We start from the raw sequence: 16,997 nt of genomic DNA, 5'->3' as shown, positions 1-16,997 counted from the left end.
TGTTGGAAAAGAGCGAGCATGTAACAAGGTTCTTAAAATATGCTCTCATCCATGATTGGAGGCTGTTCATGCAAAAATGTGAAGCTTTCAGAAAAGATAGTGGTTTTAAGAGTTAAAATTTTAGTTTCAAACATTTTGAGATAATGATCACAATGAAGAAAAATTTCATGTTTCTATATGGGTTAAAGTGTGGGGTTTGGGTTTTTTTAATAATACCTAGTGTTGCATTAATGTTTTAAATTATGCCTGTTTTGGCAACCATTTAATCTGTCTGCATCCAGTTTCATCTTCTGTGTGATACTCTGCAGTTTTTCCCTTTCTGTTTTCATAATCTAGAGTGTAGCCTGGCAATTTTGTTCTTCCTATATAGTGCTTTGTTTCTGATATCTGATACTTTGTAGTAAAAGATTGGCACAAATTTAGCAAAGCCTGATCTGGAGAATTGCTTTATAGAGGAGTTTGAATTTACAGTCATATGTTAATGCTGTGTAAGTATACATACAGAGCAGCTTTAATTGTAATGATGTTTTACGTGCCTTGACTCTACTGAAAGTGGCTCCAGAAAGGATGAAAACTGCAGTTCTCTGGCTGAAAGTAATTAGCAGAGCCCAGGAAGTGCTGTGTAATGGTTTTCTTGATGATTCACAGCACGTTTATTTTTAGCCAAGAAAAAAAAAAAACAAACTTCACAACCTGGTGGTATTTTGAAAAACTGAAAGAAATAAAAAGGTTTGTTCTGGAATGCATCACTCCTATTCCAAAGCAGAAATGTGTTTCAGAATTTCTTTTTATACATTTGGTCTTTTTAATAATTCAATTCTAAATTTCACCTTACTCTTTTCTGAAGATGGACTTACTTTATATTATGGTAGAACATTTTATTTTTAATGGATTCTTTCAGGCCAAGGAATAAGATGACTTTTACGACTTGTGGAGTTGCACTGTCAGTTTTACTTCCTCTTACTTGTATCAATGCCACTATGCCACAAACTTGCTCATTTTAAACCAACTGCAGATTTGGAATAGTTAGTTCTGGTGAGAGAAAACAATTTCAGAAATGTTTCTAATGAGCTTTCTTTATCAGATGTCCTGGGAGAGAAGAGAATTCCAGCTTTGCTATGCTCAGGCCAAATATATTTTTTGTTCCTCAGAATGCCCATTTGGATTATGATTAGTAGGAGCATAGTATGAAGTTAGGATTGTACAACCCTCTGTCAGAAAGGACTCCCACTGATATTCAGACTTACCGCTAACAAATGTCAGAAGTTGCAAGGTTTTTTATATTGACTTTTCATATATTATTTTGTTCAGTGCATTTCTGTCAGATTCCCTCTTGTAGAGGGTTTGGTCAGCTCTACATAGTTGGTTTAAAAAAAAAAAAGAAGCTTGACTGTGGCACTGCTAGCACCAAATCTTTGCTTTAATGCTTTTCTTTCTTCCACCGATTTCTCAAATTCTTTTTAGTTCCTCAGAGCTAAAACTTTGAATTAGCTTTTGGATTGCTCCATAGTTAGTTATTGTATTGGGTCCCCCTGCAGCCCATGGAGGTCCACAGTGGAGCAGATATCCACCTGCAACCTGGGGAGGACCCCACGCCGGAGCAGGTGGGTGCCCGAAGGAGGCTGTGACCCTGTGAGAAGCCCGTGCTGGAGCAGGCTCCTGGCAGGACCCATGGCCCTGTGGAGAGAGGAGCCCACGTTGGACCAGGTTTTCTGGCAGGACTTGTGACCCCGCTGGAGACCCACACTGGAGCAGTCTGTGCCTGAAGGACTGCACCCTGTGGGAGGAACCCATGCTGGAGAAGTTCGTGAAGGACTGTCTCCTGTGGGAGGGACCCCACGCTGGAGCAGGGAAGAGTGAAGAGTCCTCCCCCTGAGGAGGAAGGAGTGGCAGAGACAATGTGTGATGAACTGACCACAGCCCCCCTTCCGGGTCCCCCTGTGCTGCTGCGGGGAGGAGGTAGAGAAAATCAGGAGTGAAGTTGAGCCTGGGAAGAAGGGAGGGGTGGGGGAAGATTTTTTTAAGATTTGGGTTTATTTCTTATTATCCTACTCTGATTTGATTGGTAATAAATTTACTTCCCCAAGTTGAGTCTGTTTTGCCCATGACGGTAATTGCTGACTGATCTCTCCCTGTCCTTATCTTGCACCATGAGTCTTTCATTATATTTACTCTCCCCTGTCCAGCTGAGGTGGGGAGTGATAGAGCAGCTTTGGCTTTGGTGGGCACCTGGCATCCAGCCAGGGTCAACCCACCACAAATATAGTTACTTTGGAAACACTTTAAAGTTTCTTGGGACCGTGAGGGTCAGAACACATGTGTGTGTATGTGTACATATGTGTGTGTACACTCGTGTATATAAACATGTATGCATATGAATAATTGTGTGTGTGTACATATACATCTATACATATGTGTGTATGATGTTTGATTCTGAAAAATACAAATTTTATACAAGACACAGAAGGCATAAAGAAGTCTAGCAAACTCCTTGGGGCTTGTGAGATTTACATGTGCAACTATTTTAGAGTTTAGAGATGGTTTTAATTCATGCTTTGCATGAGGGGATGGGTTTTAGTGCAGAACATCTGTTTTGATTCCCTATTTTGCCAAGGCAGCTGGCCTGTTATGGAGAGCAATCAAGATGCTTATCATTTCTTATACACAATTCGGGTATCTAATCACAGTTGGAAGTCCTGTAATCTTGGCCATCGCCTTTGGAAACCTTAATAGAAGACCGATCTTAACACTTCTGTAGCTAAGAAGTTCTTCAAGGTTGGATGATAGTTAGGTTAACATACTGTGTTGTGCTGTATTTGGTGTATGCTGTTACTGTATCTGGTATGTGATTGCCAACTTTTCTGATTGTTTTGGTTGTAGCATGATGTAATGTAGTGTTGAGAGTGAAATTAGTGTTATTTATAATTAACACTTTTTCTAAGCTCTTAGTAGTTGTATCTGGCAATACCATGAGTAAAAATAACATTTTGAAGTGGTTTTGAGGAAGCAAAATGAAATATTGAGGAGAAATGAATATTTAATGGCTTACTGCTTTAAAATAGTGGCTACTATTATAGCTGGATTTCTTCAAATAGGAGTGAGACAGCATCAAGCAAATGCAGTACTAGGAAAAAAACCTTAAATGCTGTTTGTGTTTTGTATTGGCTGTCTACTGGGGATGAATTTCACGCTCAGTGAGAGAATATCAAAATGAGTGGCTGTAAAACCACTTGCAAAGCCTTGGCAAAGATTGAATATGAAAATGGGTATTGAAAGAATAGTAAACAAACTAGGTTTGGGGGAAATGTAAGATCTTGGTTTGGAAGAGTAATGCAGCAGTCTCTTAATAGCTGAGACAGTCTGATACTAGTTTACTGTTACTAAAATAAAGAGATCTTCTTTCTAATCCACTCCCACAGCTGTGGGTATGGTACTTCTATCTCCCATGCTCCAGTTCTGATGCTTCGTGGACTAGTCCCTGATTTGCTCCAGTTTGCTAACGCAGCGGAAGGTGCCCTTCCCCAACCCTTTGCTGGGTGGGGGAGCTGCATGGGCTCCTAGGGAGTGCTGGCGCAGGGTAAGCCATGGGACTGCACAGCTGCAGGGTGTGTGGGCAGAGCAGCACCAACTGACACCTCCCATCCCATGGAGTCTTACCTTTGTCTGTAACAGACTTGAGTACATCTCTGTGCTTCTTCATACTACAGAGCAGTCATTTTCCAAATACACCCTACATTCAAGTTCTGATTTTGCCTATTTCAAAACCATATTGCTAGTCTCTCCTTCCAAAGCTGCTTTCAAGAGATCAGGTGCATCTGTCCTTGACCTCTGGCCCCATGGGCTTTTTTTTTTCTTTAAGGACCTGCAGATTTTAGACCTCACCTTTTAAACGTGTATCTTCCCAGCTGCACATTTCAGTGACTTAAAATTCTTTTTACTGGAGTTGGACTTCTTAGCCTTCATATTTTGCATAATACCTTATCAATATGCTTATTGTAACTGCTAAATCCTCTGAACGAGTTTCTAACAAGCTGCAGAAATCCTTTCTTGTGAAGCTTTCAGTACAAAATGTTAACATAATTTTCTGCCTCAGCTCCTGGTTGTTGATCTTTTTTTTTTTTTTTTTTAAATCATGTGCCTCAGTTAATCTAGGGATTAGTATTGGTTTCCTATAAATGAAACAATTTAGATAAGGATAGTTCTTTTGGCTAAAAGTATGTAAATCTGAAGCTTTACATTATTATTGAATGTTTCTTACAGACAGAATTTTACTATTTTTATACAAGTTAATCATTATTAAAAAGATTACTATTTAATATAAGTGTTTTTTTCCCAGGTTTTCAGGAGTTCATCAAGAATATATTTTTATCTCTTGGCAAAAAAGTGTAAATCTAAATAACTGTAATCAAGTCTAGACTTTCCCTACCTCACTTTATTTACTATATGTCAGATACTGACTTTTATATTTGTTGGTTCAGGGGTAATTTGCATGATCTGTCACTTTCTGTAGTCTATAGCTTGGTTTATTATTGTGTGTGTTTTGGTTTGTGTATGGCTTGGTTTATATTGTGCATATGTATTATGAATCACTTAGTAATCTGAGAAAATATTTTTGTTTCTATTTTTTCTTCTGCATAAAATTGGATTTAAACAGCTGTTTCCAGTGATGCTAATTTATATGTCTGTTTAAATCAACTTTGCTTCATAACAGTCCTTTTAATGAATTAGGGTTCTTTAGTGTAGCAGTAATCTAGGATCAGTAATCTGCTTTTTAAAAGTGTGCTAATTTGAGAAAGAATCACTGGAGCACTGTCAAATACAGGGTCAGCACTTTACATTGGCTTTTTGACTTATGCATGGAAAGTCAAAATTGCAAAAGCAACTATGATCCAACATGATTGTGTTGGCAAAAGTAATGGATTATTCTCATTCTCTCATTCTCATTCTGTTCTTCTCTAACAAGTAAACTTTGTCTTTTAATTTTAATGGGTCGTTCTGCTATTGTGAGCTCCTGTATCATTTAGGTGGGGTAGACATTTTTGGCAAGCCTGAGCAGAATAAGGCTTTGGGATACTGTGCAGGTCTTTGCAAAGGGTATGGGATCTTGAACTAGACAACGTGAACTGTAGATCTGGATATGACAAGGCACAGGAATTTCTTTGGTAGTTTTAATGGTGAAGGAATCCAAGTTACTATGTGTGTCACTTCAATGTAATTTATTTTATGTTTACTTAATTATCATTAGTTCACCTCAGTTGATGACTAAATGTGGAAAGAATAATGGTGGGACATGAGACTTTCATTGTCCCATTGCTGTTGTGGGTGCATTACACACTAGCTAGTGCCATTTTGAGTATTTGGCAATCTTTGTTTCAGCTGTAAGTCCTTGTTCTGTATCCGCCGCTGTTACTGAGCATCTGGATATTTAAAATCTTGTGGATAGAAATAAAAACAAGAGCCTCTTTGCTTGTAGCCTTGCATTTTGAATTTCTGCAGTTTGTAGGCCTGTCTTTGTATTCCATAAAGGAATTTTAAAACCAACAGTTACTTTAATGGTATTGTTGATGTCTGTTTACCCTCAATGTTTATGAAGTTCTTAACTGAAAGGTTCTCTCAAAGACAAATAGCTCATCTTTTGTTAGGTGTCAGCTGAATGGTCCAGCCATCTCTCAGCAAAAGAAGGAAAACACTGTTTTTGCTGGTTGGGTTACTTGAAATAAGAGGGATGTATTCCTTCTGCCGACTTCCTCAAATACATCATTTACATTTTGATATCTCTGTATCTGTAGCTGAACTTTGTGAACTCTCAGCAATTTAAAAAATGTGGGTAGCACTTTTCTGTTAAGCAGAGAATGACAATAACACCATTCTTTCCAGAGTAGCGTATGACCATGGTATTATGCTTGATTAAAGATGTAAACAGTTACACACACACCTGAAAACAAACACAGACACAAGACACTGAAATATACCAAAAGCAGCTGGAGCATATGATTTCGTAAGTTTATATCTACTTTTTAGTTCTGGTTCTGTTACAATCAATGTTTGTCATAACCTGAGTTATGGTTTCAGAATCTTCTTTCTCCAGATTTTGGGAAATGGGCTGCATTTTTTAAAAGATACTCCGTGTCTCCTGAGGCATAGGATTCACTTTTTAAAAGCTACATGTTAGACATTCCAGGTACAGAATTTGGTGAGCCCATGACTGAAATAATACAATAGGATTTCTCAATCAGATAGATAAAACTATCAAGTTAGCTTTCTTTTTCTGGTTTCAGAGTCATACAAATACCATTCTGAGGTTTAATACTCAGACTCTGTCTAGGGCAAATTGCTTCCAACTGTGGGGAATCTTTATTATAAAATTGTGTTAAAGGAAACATTTAATATGAAAAGTAAAAGATTCAGATAAGCTGAAGTTCCATCTTCAAAATTTTTTACTGAAATCCAGATAGACTAGATGGACTACACTTGCTTCATCTTTTTTCAGTTCATCAAAGGTAGATATTGAATAAAACTTTGTAGTTTATCTTTGTTTACTTTCTATTTCTTCTTTCTTTCAAAATGCATTCTAAAGCTTTTTTTATGGTACTTACGGCAAATTCAGAGTTCTATATTTGTCTGAATTGTTTTCACAAATGCAGTTATTTGCTGCTTGCTAGTTATATGGTAACATATAGCTAATATCATAGCCATATTAAAAAAATCTTTCTACTTAATTTCTACTTCAATATGCCTCTTGTTTCAGTTTTCTGGATTATCATTCCCACAGTGGAGCATGGCATGCTCTCTAGGTTTCTTTCACATAAGATGTGGGCCTATGCATGTCTCTCCACTCAGCCTCGTTAGCCTTCTTTCCATGCCTCTATTTTTGTTGATCTGTTGTTTCTTGGAAACAGAGGCAAGACATCTGTTTGGATGCTCACCTTACATTATCTTTGATCTCTATATAGCATGAATGCACACTACTTCTCCTGTCTGGGGTTGTTATGCCCCCTCCACCCCACCTCACCCCCCCAGTTAAAGAAGAGTGACAAAATTGTACTTTTTTTTTTTCCAATTTCCTAATTCAAATGTTTATTTGAGCAGTTCTCTTTTTAAGCAAACAATTCTTGACTTCCAGGATGTAAATGTCTTGTATCAGTATGTCTTCCCTCAGCATTTCTGTTGACTTTCTGTTCAGTCCTGGTAACTTTCTTGAGATGCTTATTTGTACAGTTAATTTTGGATTTTGGGCACCTGTTTCTTTCTGTGCCCCCACCCCCAGCTGGATAGTTTTTGTGCTTTTTGACTTAAGAAATGACAAAGCCTCCTTCAGATCCAGGTTCTTGTGTTCTCCAGTTCTATTGTCTTTGTCCTTCTGAGTTGCGGGGGGGGAAGGGGTGGGGAAATACCTATTTACTGACTGTTTTATCCTTTCATCTAACTTCAGTATTTAAAAAGCTGAATCACTTTATTATCAGTTTATTTTCTATGACCTGTTCATCTGTGAAGTCCTTCCTACTATCCAAAACCAGATTTTAATTAGCATTGCTTCCTAGAGCAGTGCTTTTTGATTGAAGAAGTCTTTGTCTCTATGCTACTGTTGGATTTTTTTGGTCTATTTGTGAAGATAGTCTTTCCAAGATGATGAAATTTTTGTTCCATTAATGTTTGTTCATCTCCCAGCCCAATTATTGCAAACCCTTAGTAGTACTGTAAATACAACCTTTTTAAACTATCATTTCCCTAAATGACTCTGAGCAAAGCCAATTCTCCGTTATCTAAGGAATCTGTATTTCTAATTGGCAAGATGTTACTAATGCACTTCAGTATCCAACTGGCTTTACTTGTGTTTTACTTTACTGAATACCATCTACTCTTCAGCTTTGATGTGGATATTCCACTATCTTTTTCTGTAGTCTTTTTTAACATGCTGAATTTAATGTCCTGAACCAGTATTTCTAATTTTTCACATTGTGTCTTCCAGGCTTCATATATTCAAGTGCAAATGTCTGTTGTGCTCTCTAATCTCTCCTGAAAGAGCCAGTTCAGCTTCAGTTCTTTCATGAACTACTGCAGTGACTACAGCTCCCATCCATATCAGACCCTCCGCTGTCCTTATAGCTGGAGAATTCTTTAATCCTCTGCTGTGTTTGTGTATCCCCAACTTCGCTTGGGTGCGGAAACCAAAACTCCGCTATGACTCTCTGAGATTCCAAGGATTCAAGATCTTCCAGGGTACTGACTTCATGTGAAAACAGGTTTAAGTTTAAGCTTGTACACACAGGGAGTTTCCATATTTTCTACCTAATGGTGCACTCAGACATTTTTGCTTTGGTCTGCAGAATTACACATAAATTAGCCTAAGTGGATTGTGTGATTTACCTATAGGGTATAAAGCCGCTTCAACTTGCTTAAAATTCTGCCTTTAATTAAGATGATGCAACTCTGAGCGCGGATGAGGCCTGATTAAAATCCAAAGTGCAGTTGACAGTGTCTTTCCATTCTGCATTGTTAGACCAAGGGAAAAATGAGCTCCAGAAGAATTGTTACTGAAGTTGAAATAATTTACAAAGCTAGTCTGAGTGTCACCTGTATAACATATGAGAGTCATAATCTGAATATACTTTTTTTTAAGAAGCATATTTTTGTAGACTTTATCAAGAAGATGGCACTTGCTGGTCATTTTCATTGTGTTGATCCAATTTACTCAGTATCATGTCACTTAGTAAAATGGTAGTGGTTTTGTGCAGATAGTTGCCAGGGATACCTAAAAGAAAAGAAGAATCTTGGTAACAAAGGATTGTCTGTCTCTTGAACGTTTGCATTTCTTCAGGGATCTTACTTTCCTTGTTTTGAAGCTTGGGGCCATACAAGGACATACATTTTTGTACGGCATTCATCATTCACTGCACCCTTTTTTTTTTTTCTTCCCCCTTCCCCTCCCCATTTCAGACTTTGCCATTGATTGCACAGTCATGGAGTGAGCTGCAGGGCAGAGAGGGAAATGTACTTTTCTGTCACTCAGAATTTGCTTTTGTTGGAGAAAGAAGCAGTACTGAAAGGAACAAAAATGAAGCATTCAGTGCTGCATTGAAAATGCCTTACCCCCCAAAATGATTTTTCTCTCTTCATTATAGGTTTATAACACTGGGATATAGTTCTTTCCTGCCAGATTGAGATCATTAAAACTGCTGAGTTACAACATTCTCCTGTATAAAGGGCCTCTCAGGTGTAGTAGTCTCTGTAGTTGTTCCTCTGTTGAGCAAAGGGAATGGTCCCCTGGCTGGAGTCTGCAGTGTTGGAGCACTGAAGTGCTGAGAGAGGCTTGTTGCCTAACTAGGAAGAAAAAAAGTTTACATTTTTATTTGTAAGAATTGATTATCAGGATGCTTCCCTGGACAGCTGTATTGTTGCTGTCTTCTAGAAGATGCATTTCACCCTGAACGCAAGGCACTGTTGTTACGGCTGCTATCCATGTCTCATGACTGACATGCATGGGAGGTAGAATGGCAGCACTCAGGACTTTTGAACACTGGCCATGGGGATTGATCTGTTCACAGGAAAGGGCTGTGAACTAAGGAAAGCTATTATCCAACAGTTGGTTTTGAGGGAAGGCATTTTGGTGCTTCCCAGCTCAGATGATCAGTAAGCTTCACTACTTACGCCATTTGTAGTCCCCCTCCAGTGCTGCAGTGTTAATCCTTTTCCAGTTTAGAGGTGTTTGTGTCATGTTAAACATGACACTGAACATTCGGCTTTTGAATTAGGATCATGTGATTCATTCTGTGTTTGCTGGAGTTGATTTGATCAACTGATACAGGCATTGGGAACAAATACAGATTTGTCCAGTTTCTTAAGTAAAGATTTCTAATAGTAAATGCCAGAGAGACTGACTTGGAGGTGTGCTTTTCTTGCAAATAGAAGGTGCAAAATGCCTGATGTCTGTATTCAAGATTTAAAGAAAGCAAAAAATAAAGGAAGTTTGACAAGGTAGGAAATTGTTAACCATGGAATCATAGGATTATTTTATAATTTACTTAAGCCTAGAAATTGTCTAGTTATTGAAGTATTAGCAATAATAATATACTCTAATACGCAGAGTATGTATCAATTCCAACAATTTAACTGTCATTCTGTCCCAAGAAGGTTTCAGTTCTACTCAGTACACTCATCATGCAGCAAATATTTTTGCTTGACACAGGAGAAAATTGCAGAGTAAACTAATTTTATATTAAGTAGCAACAACTTCCATATAACACCAAAATTTTTTTCATTATCTAGGAATCAGAGGACTTCTATATAACAAAATCAACAACAAAAGAAAGTAAGGAGCAAAGCAAGACTTCCCTTGTGTTGTTACGATGTTAATGGTAAAATTTGCTTTATCAATGTAGTTCACATCTCTGCAGATGACCTGACCTAACTTGAATAATTATGTTTTGAAGAGCCTGAGTGGAATTGGGGCTTCTATTTGAAAAAGTTTTGTCTGTAAAATTCTGTGGAGTTCAAGAGTAAAACATTCAAAGGGTTAGGTATTTTTAAGTGCTTTGGATTGTTTCGTTAATCAGTCATCCTGATTATAAAGTGCAGCAACTATTGCTTGATAATGCCTATTCATATTATCAAGAAAGGTCTGTGCTTTCCTTTAAAGTTTGTCATTAGATTGTTTGATTTTTTTTTTGCAGGTACAGTGTTTATGTAGAATACTCCTGGGATTACAGATGTAACTTACAATGTAATACACTTACTATATTGTCAGGCTGGAGTCAGTCCTATGGTATGCCTCAAATTAAATGGAGGTGTCTGGTTTTGCCTAAAAATATTTTGGTGTTTTTCTCTGTTGTAGCTGTGTTTACAGTTTAACTGAAGATGATTTCAGATATTTGAAGTCTGGTGATTGACTATTTATTAACAGTCTGAAATAAGAGACAGACAAATCTAAACAATGAAAACCAACAATTTTAAAAACAACCAATCATCTCACTTCTCACTCTAGCACATTTTCTGCTCTTCATTTTTTCCTGGGGAGGGCATCAGTCTGGTCTGTCTCCTCGTTGCCCGGAACATTTGTCAGCACAAGGCAGGGGTGGAAATGACTGGACTGGCTGAGAGGAAGAGGAGCTTCAATTGGCACCATCAACAAAAAGTTACTTGCTCTCAGCATGTTGGTGGAGGAAATTACTTTGGTCTGTACGGACTACTGTTACTCTTCACAGTGGCAAACAGTTAATATCTGATTGTCTCAAGGCTCAGATACTGTAATTCTGAAAGTCTAGGGCTTTTTTAAAATGACGATACTTTCTTGGAACATGCATGTTTCTCAATATCATTCACTTACCTGAATTCTCCTTTTTGCTGTAATCTCAAGAAACTTTTTTTTCCCCCCAGAACTTCGAAGTAATTTCCTCAAAGTTATTGTCTAAAAAGTTGGACAGACATGCGGTGACTATATTTGGCAAGAAACTATTGCTAACATAACTGTCAACATCAGGTTCCTATTAAATGTTTTTGAAAACTAGTTAAGTTCTTGTCTAAACCTGAATGGTATCATTTTATAAAACAAGATTTAAATTTATAAAGGACAAACACCCCGTCTCTTTAGGAGAGGCTGGAACACTTCTGGTTCTGTATATTTTCTTAATTTCTTGTAACTGCAGTATTTTTTTTAATGAGAACTAATAATCAGCATAGTAACATATGGAGTTACTATTTTGTCATCTTCCTTTTTTTTTTTTTCCCTATTGTATTGTGTAAGCCAAGCTGTGTATCCTGTTAGTAATTATTTGTATTTCAGTATTGCCTAGAGATTCCAGCTGATTTGCTTGCTGCTTAGACAGTGTTTTTGTACAGTAGAGTCCAAGACCATCATCAGTGTTTATTGGCAGCAAAAAACCCCAATAAAAATAAATAACTGGGGGGGATTTTTATAGTCCTACAGAGTTTGGCACATAATTTTTCTGTCGTGCTTGTGTCCTGGATAGGTATACGCTCCAAAAAAGCAGAGGGATAACGGAGAGGTGAATTGCCTTTGCTCAAGGTCACACAACAGATTCCTGGCTGTTCCAGGAAGACAACTTTACCAATTCCTGGTCTCCTGTCCTGTCCTGTCCACTGAACTGTTTCTGACCTCTGTTGTAACGGGCTTCTCTTAGGTTAATCCATCCCCTTTTTGAGAGAAAATAAAATATTATTTCACCAACCAAAAATGATGTCCAAAGCACACGTTCACTGTCCTTAAAGAGAGACAAAAGAAGCAAAGATGGATATTGTATTTAGCAACAGTTGGAGGACACGGTATTGTTTGTGCAATATTCTTTAGGTCTCCAGAGATTCTTTCCTAAGCATAGAAAGGCTGAGGAAGTGGAGGCATTGGCATTGTGTCGAAGCAGCTGCAGAGGGTTGGCTAAGCTACAAGCATCTGAGTGCAGAGTAGGTCAAAAAATAAGGAATGTTGCTTTGTTGTTTTGAAAGAATACATAGTTTTAGCTAATTTTAGCATGAGTAGTATAATGTCATATACAAAATAGAGATGATTGCAATGTAGGGTTGCAATGTAGCACATTAACAACTGGGGGTTTTAAGCCATGTATTTTCAGAATATTTTCAATACTTTTTTTTTGGTAATGTAGACACTTTATTGTACCAGTTTGACTGTAATAGGTCACCTCTGGCCAGTAATGCTGCCAGGGCCTTTCTTTACACTTCACTTACACTTGTTGAGTTCCTTATCATGGAACTCTTTCACTTTAGCCTTTAGTGAAGTAGAAATACTCCTTCAAGTTACGAATCTTTAAATTGTGTTTATAGATTTAAGGTTTAATTTAGCTCTTCAGTACCATGTGAGAAGCACCTTGAGAGGTTTTTGATGAACAGTGTGCCAGATTTTCAAGGAGAACAGTAAGGAAAAACAAAGGAAAGAACTTAAATCCTTTGCTTTGACCATCGAGTAGTCAGTGAAGAAATAGTAAAAATAAAATAATAAAGTATTTGCTGCTGTTCAACTTTCCTTCTTAAAAACCTCAACAATTTTTTTGTCACTTTTGACTCTTCTATTTTAAAATTGTTTCATTTATTGCTCTGTTGTAGTTTTTAATATAGCTGTCATTAACATGCTTTTCTGTGAATATTATTCTTCATGCACTGATGTTCTTGACTGTGACAATAGGGACTGGGCTTCAAGGAAACTCCTGCTTAAAAGCTAACAGTAGGACACAGATCATTCAGTTTATAGGCCTCCATTATATAAGGTGTTCCCTTTTGTTTCTCTTAATATCTAGCTAGATATTACAAGTTTTGGAACACCAGATTGTGGATTCATTCCTATGGGTGTTTTAATTATTTTTTTCATGTGTATATATGTATGTTTCCAGAAAAGGCAGAGAAGGGGTTAATAGAGAATAAATTAATAAAACTCCCTCACAGATTAGATTTATATTGGCACCTAGGTCCTATTACAGTCGGTGCTAATCATGATCCTAAATGCTGTTTTTTTCTGGGACCTTATCCTAGTGTAGGACAGGCTTGCAGAACAAGCATTTACATTTTTTTAGGTTACAGGTCAAAATACAGCTTAGGATGCTATGAATAATTATCACTGCTGTTGAGAAACAGCAGAGTGTGTTCACATTCAAAGAGGGAGATTTGTGCTGTCCTGAGGATGTTCACAGTGAGTTGATAATACCCTCTGCACACTGCATGAGCCTAAAGCACAAGCCTGGAACTTGTGGCTGGCAGATGTGGACTGTTACATTTTAATGGCTGTTCACTGTTCTAACAGACTGAAAAATTACAGAGAGCTCATATCTTAGTATTTCTCAGCATCTGTGAGGAGTTGGACACCAATAACAGGGCTCATATGCATTCATAGCTATGAATTTTAATTCAAAGATAGTTGCATTAAAAATCTTTTGGGGAAATGGATGCAGTTACACTAACAACTTGGCATTTGCCATGCTGCTTGCTATTTTGAGGTTTGTAGGTTTTCTGAATAGAAAAACTGCACTCTCTACTCTTGCATATTTGCTTCTATTCCTCTCCAGCCCCAGTATTTTCTGCATGTCTTAATTTAATAGGTGGTTAATATGTATTTGGGACATAGAGGATATTAATGTTGTTTTGCAATCCAGGACAAAATGCAATGTTTAGAATTTTAATTAACATACATTTGAAATGTGGATTTCTCTCTAGATTACAGACTGTGGGTTAGGATCATGTCTGTTATTTATAAGCTGTGTAGTCTTCAGTTTGTTTTTCATCCTTTCAGAAAAATCTTACTAGAATCTTCTGTCTGCTGGTGGGAAGCTTTAATTTTACAGACAGAATGGAAATGTATCTGACAAAGTGTCAAATATGAGAAAAGAATGGAAGTGGTCCAGTAGTGAGAATAATTTGGTTTATTACTTTAAGAAGGTCTTTAAAAAATAAACAAGCATGAGTTGAGTACTCAGTTCATCAAGAAGTTCAGTTCCCTGGCAGTACTTCTGGACTTCAATTTGTGAACTTATTCACAGTGATATGGTAAATTATTTGGTGTGTTCTTCATACCAGTGAAACTTTGAGGGTTTGATCTTCAGGCTAATGAAACACTAGGTAATATGTTATTGTTTAATGGATGTGAAAATGAAGTTTTGTTTTGGAGTGTAAGAGGACAAAATAATTGCTGTTGGAGGAATAAGTGCACATAATGTTATTTAAGCTCATAATGTAAAGTTCAATGGACCTGAAATTAGATTTACAGCTGTATTTTGATTTAAGATTGCTTGCTTGACTGTCCATTCTTCTTTGCTTTTTTTTCCTTCAGACAATAAAGAATTCTATACTTAATTGTAAAGCAGAGTAGTCTCCTATGCTTTGAGATGAAAAGGATTTTTCTATACCTGTGAAGAAACAGAATCTTGTGCTTCTGGTCTGTGTTTTATTTGTAAAGAGAAATTACTTACTCTGCTGCAGTGTTGCATGTGTCTTTCATACACTTTGCTTTTTTACTTATTCTTTATGAGCATTAACTTAATGTTTATAACTAGGAGCAAGATGCACCAAGGTGTCTCCTTTCTGAACACATGTAGGCAGAAAATGCTATAAATTCCTGCTACATTGCACCTTTACATAAGAAAGCTATTGAAAAATGAAGCACATACTTGATATCTCCTGAACTTTGTTGTCATGTTTGTAAGGGCAGAGAAAGAAAGGAGGAGGAACATGCTGGACACTTATCGTTTCATTTAATGCAACTATTTGAAGTAACATAACCAGCACACTTCTTATAGTTACATGTAGCTGATCTCTTTGAATGTAGTATGTTCTGCAAACCTGAAAGGCAAGCTTTTCCATAGAGAATGGACTTAATCAGAGGACAGGCTAGAAGAAAAGAGCAAAGGCTGCAGAATTACCAAATGCTGTATCTTCCTCCTGATTAGGGTCTGTTCCTGTTGCTGTGTGCAAATCTGCTGATTAGTCCAGGGTAGCAGCTTCTCTTCAAGTTCAGTTGCCAATATCCTCAGATAAATCAGGACACTGGTGGGGTGTTGTAAAGGCTGCAGCTCCCCTCTGGTCCTGTAGCACCAGGAGCATGTGCATTTGGAGCTGGCAGAAGAGCCTGGGCAGCCTCTGTTCCCTGGTGATCAGAGTCCAGCCAGGAGAGAGCCTGTGGAACTGGGGAGGGACTGGCCAAAGGCAGCAGCAAACCTGGTTAAAGACAAAACACTAGGGCAAATGGTGGGGCTCGTGATATTGGTGCTTGAAGGACTCAGTGAAACAGGTTACACATCACCAATTTACATTTGGAGATGGTGCGCTATGGAGATACAGGATGTAGCATGTTATGCCGTTTTATATAGCCAGTTGTTTGGGGGTTTTTTTGTAAGATAGCGGTCCCACAGTGGTGTTTTGTTTGTTGCTGCAATTCTGGTTTTATTTTAGCTTCTGTGCAATTGTTTTATGTATTCAAAAGATTTCCATTTCTATTTAACTAGCTGCTAGTTTCCTGTTTGTGCAAAAGTGCCAAAGTGCAGACCAACAGTTGGAGCAGTATTTGCATGGTTGAGTGTGTCTGGGAGAATTGTTTACATGTCAGCATCTGAAACTGGGAGGAGGACAGCAGAACATGTTTGACAATGGAAAGATGGAGAGCAAGTCTTGTGTTGCAATTCCTTAGAGTATATTCTGGGAACAATGAAGTAACTGAGCTTTGCTCTGATTTTCACAGCTGGCTTGCCTTAGGGAGAGAGATCATGTTATTCCACTTGCAAAATCATCTACTAGGTGCCTGTATAAATAGTGGCAAAAGAAATGCTTTTTCAGAGAGGCTTGGAATCGTATTATATAGGCGATAACAGGTTGCATAATTAAAATGTTAGAAGAAAAAAGTTTGAAATTTACAGTTGCAATGGATGTAATAAAGACCTTTTTTGCTTTGCTTCACCTTCTTGTGACACTTCTTTTTAAAATGCTTTTGGCAGTCTGACAAAAAGAGACAGATGTTGCACTGAAGAAGTAAATTACACTTTTGAAGAGGGTAGCAGTAATACCCTGTGTTCGTTATTCTCCCCTACCTGAAATCCTAGTTCAATTTACATTAAGATTTAGGGTTTGTGGTAATTACTGAACAAAATTGCAGTAGCAACTCGACTGGGAAAAGGCTTGAAAATTTTAATGAAATAGTAGAAAGTGAAATTTGCATATGAAAAAAATTTAAAACTAAGTGGGAATTTGAAATAATATATTTTTAAGGAACAGTGTAAAAACTGGGTATTTCTTCTTTGTTCATCTTCCATTCAGGTCTTGTTTATACATTAGCAGTCAAAATATTTAGTTACTGTATAGCAGCTAACTGTAAAGTAACTGTGGTTCTTAAGTGACTGACATTTGTGTGAAGAAGATCATTTTCTTAAATGTGGAAATTTTTTTGCTGTTGAGCTTGCTACAGAACCTTCTGTGATACTCTCAACTTTTAACCATTAATATGGATGATTTTCATCCTTAGGTTTTAATTTTAATTTCTTTTATAACTTCCT

The 16,997-nt window shown here is 37.4% G+C and overlaps 1 protein-coding gene and 1 long non-coding RNA gene across 5 annotated transcripts in view; one reads left to right on the top strand and one right to left on the bottom strand.

The window, feature by feature from the left end:
* The window catches only part of ZDHHC14 (zinc finger DHHC-type palmitoyltransferase 14), a 122,295-nt gene that overhangs the window by 43,455 nt on the left and 61,843 nt on the right, over nt 1-16,997 (top strand). The gene's annotated exons all lie outside the window — the stretch shown is intronic.
* LOC128140588 (uncharacterized) lies at nt 6,415-15,677 on the bottom strand. Its single transcript, XR_008234785.1, has 2 exons — nt 15,375-15,677; nt 6,415-8,752 (listed from the first exon to the last, which is right to left on the bottom strand). It is a non-coding gene; the product is annotated as an uncharacterized LOC128140588 (long non-coding RNA).

Source organism: Harpia harpyja, chromosome 4 (genome assembly GCF_026419915.1).
Source record: "Harpia harpyja isolate bHarHar1 chromosome 4, bHarHar1 primary haplotype, whole genome shotgun sequence".
NCBI lineage: Eukaryota > Metazoa > Chordata > Aves > Accipitriformes > Accipitridae > Harpia > Harpia harpyja.
The sequence above is the reverse complement of the archived record's forward strand: the minus strand, read 5'-3'. Positions and strand labels throughout refer to the sequence as shown.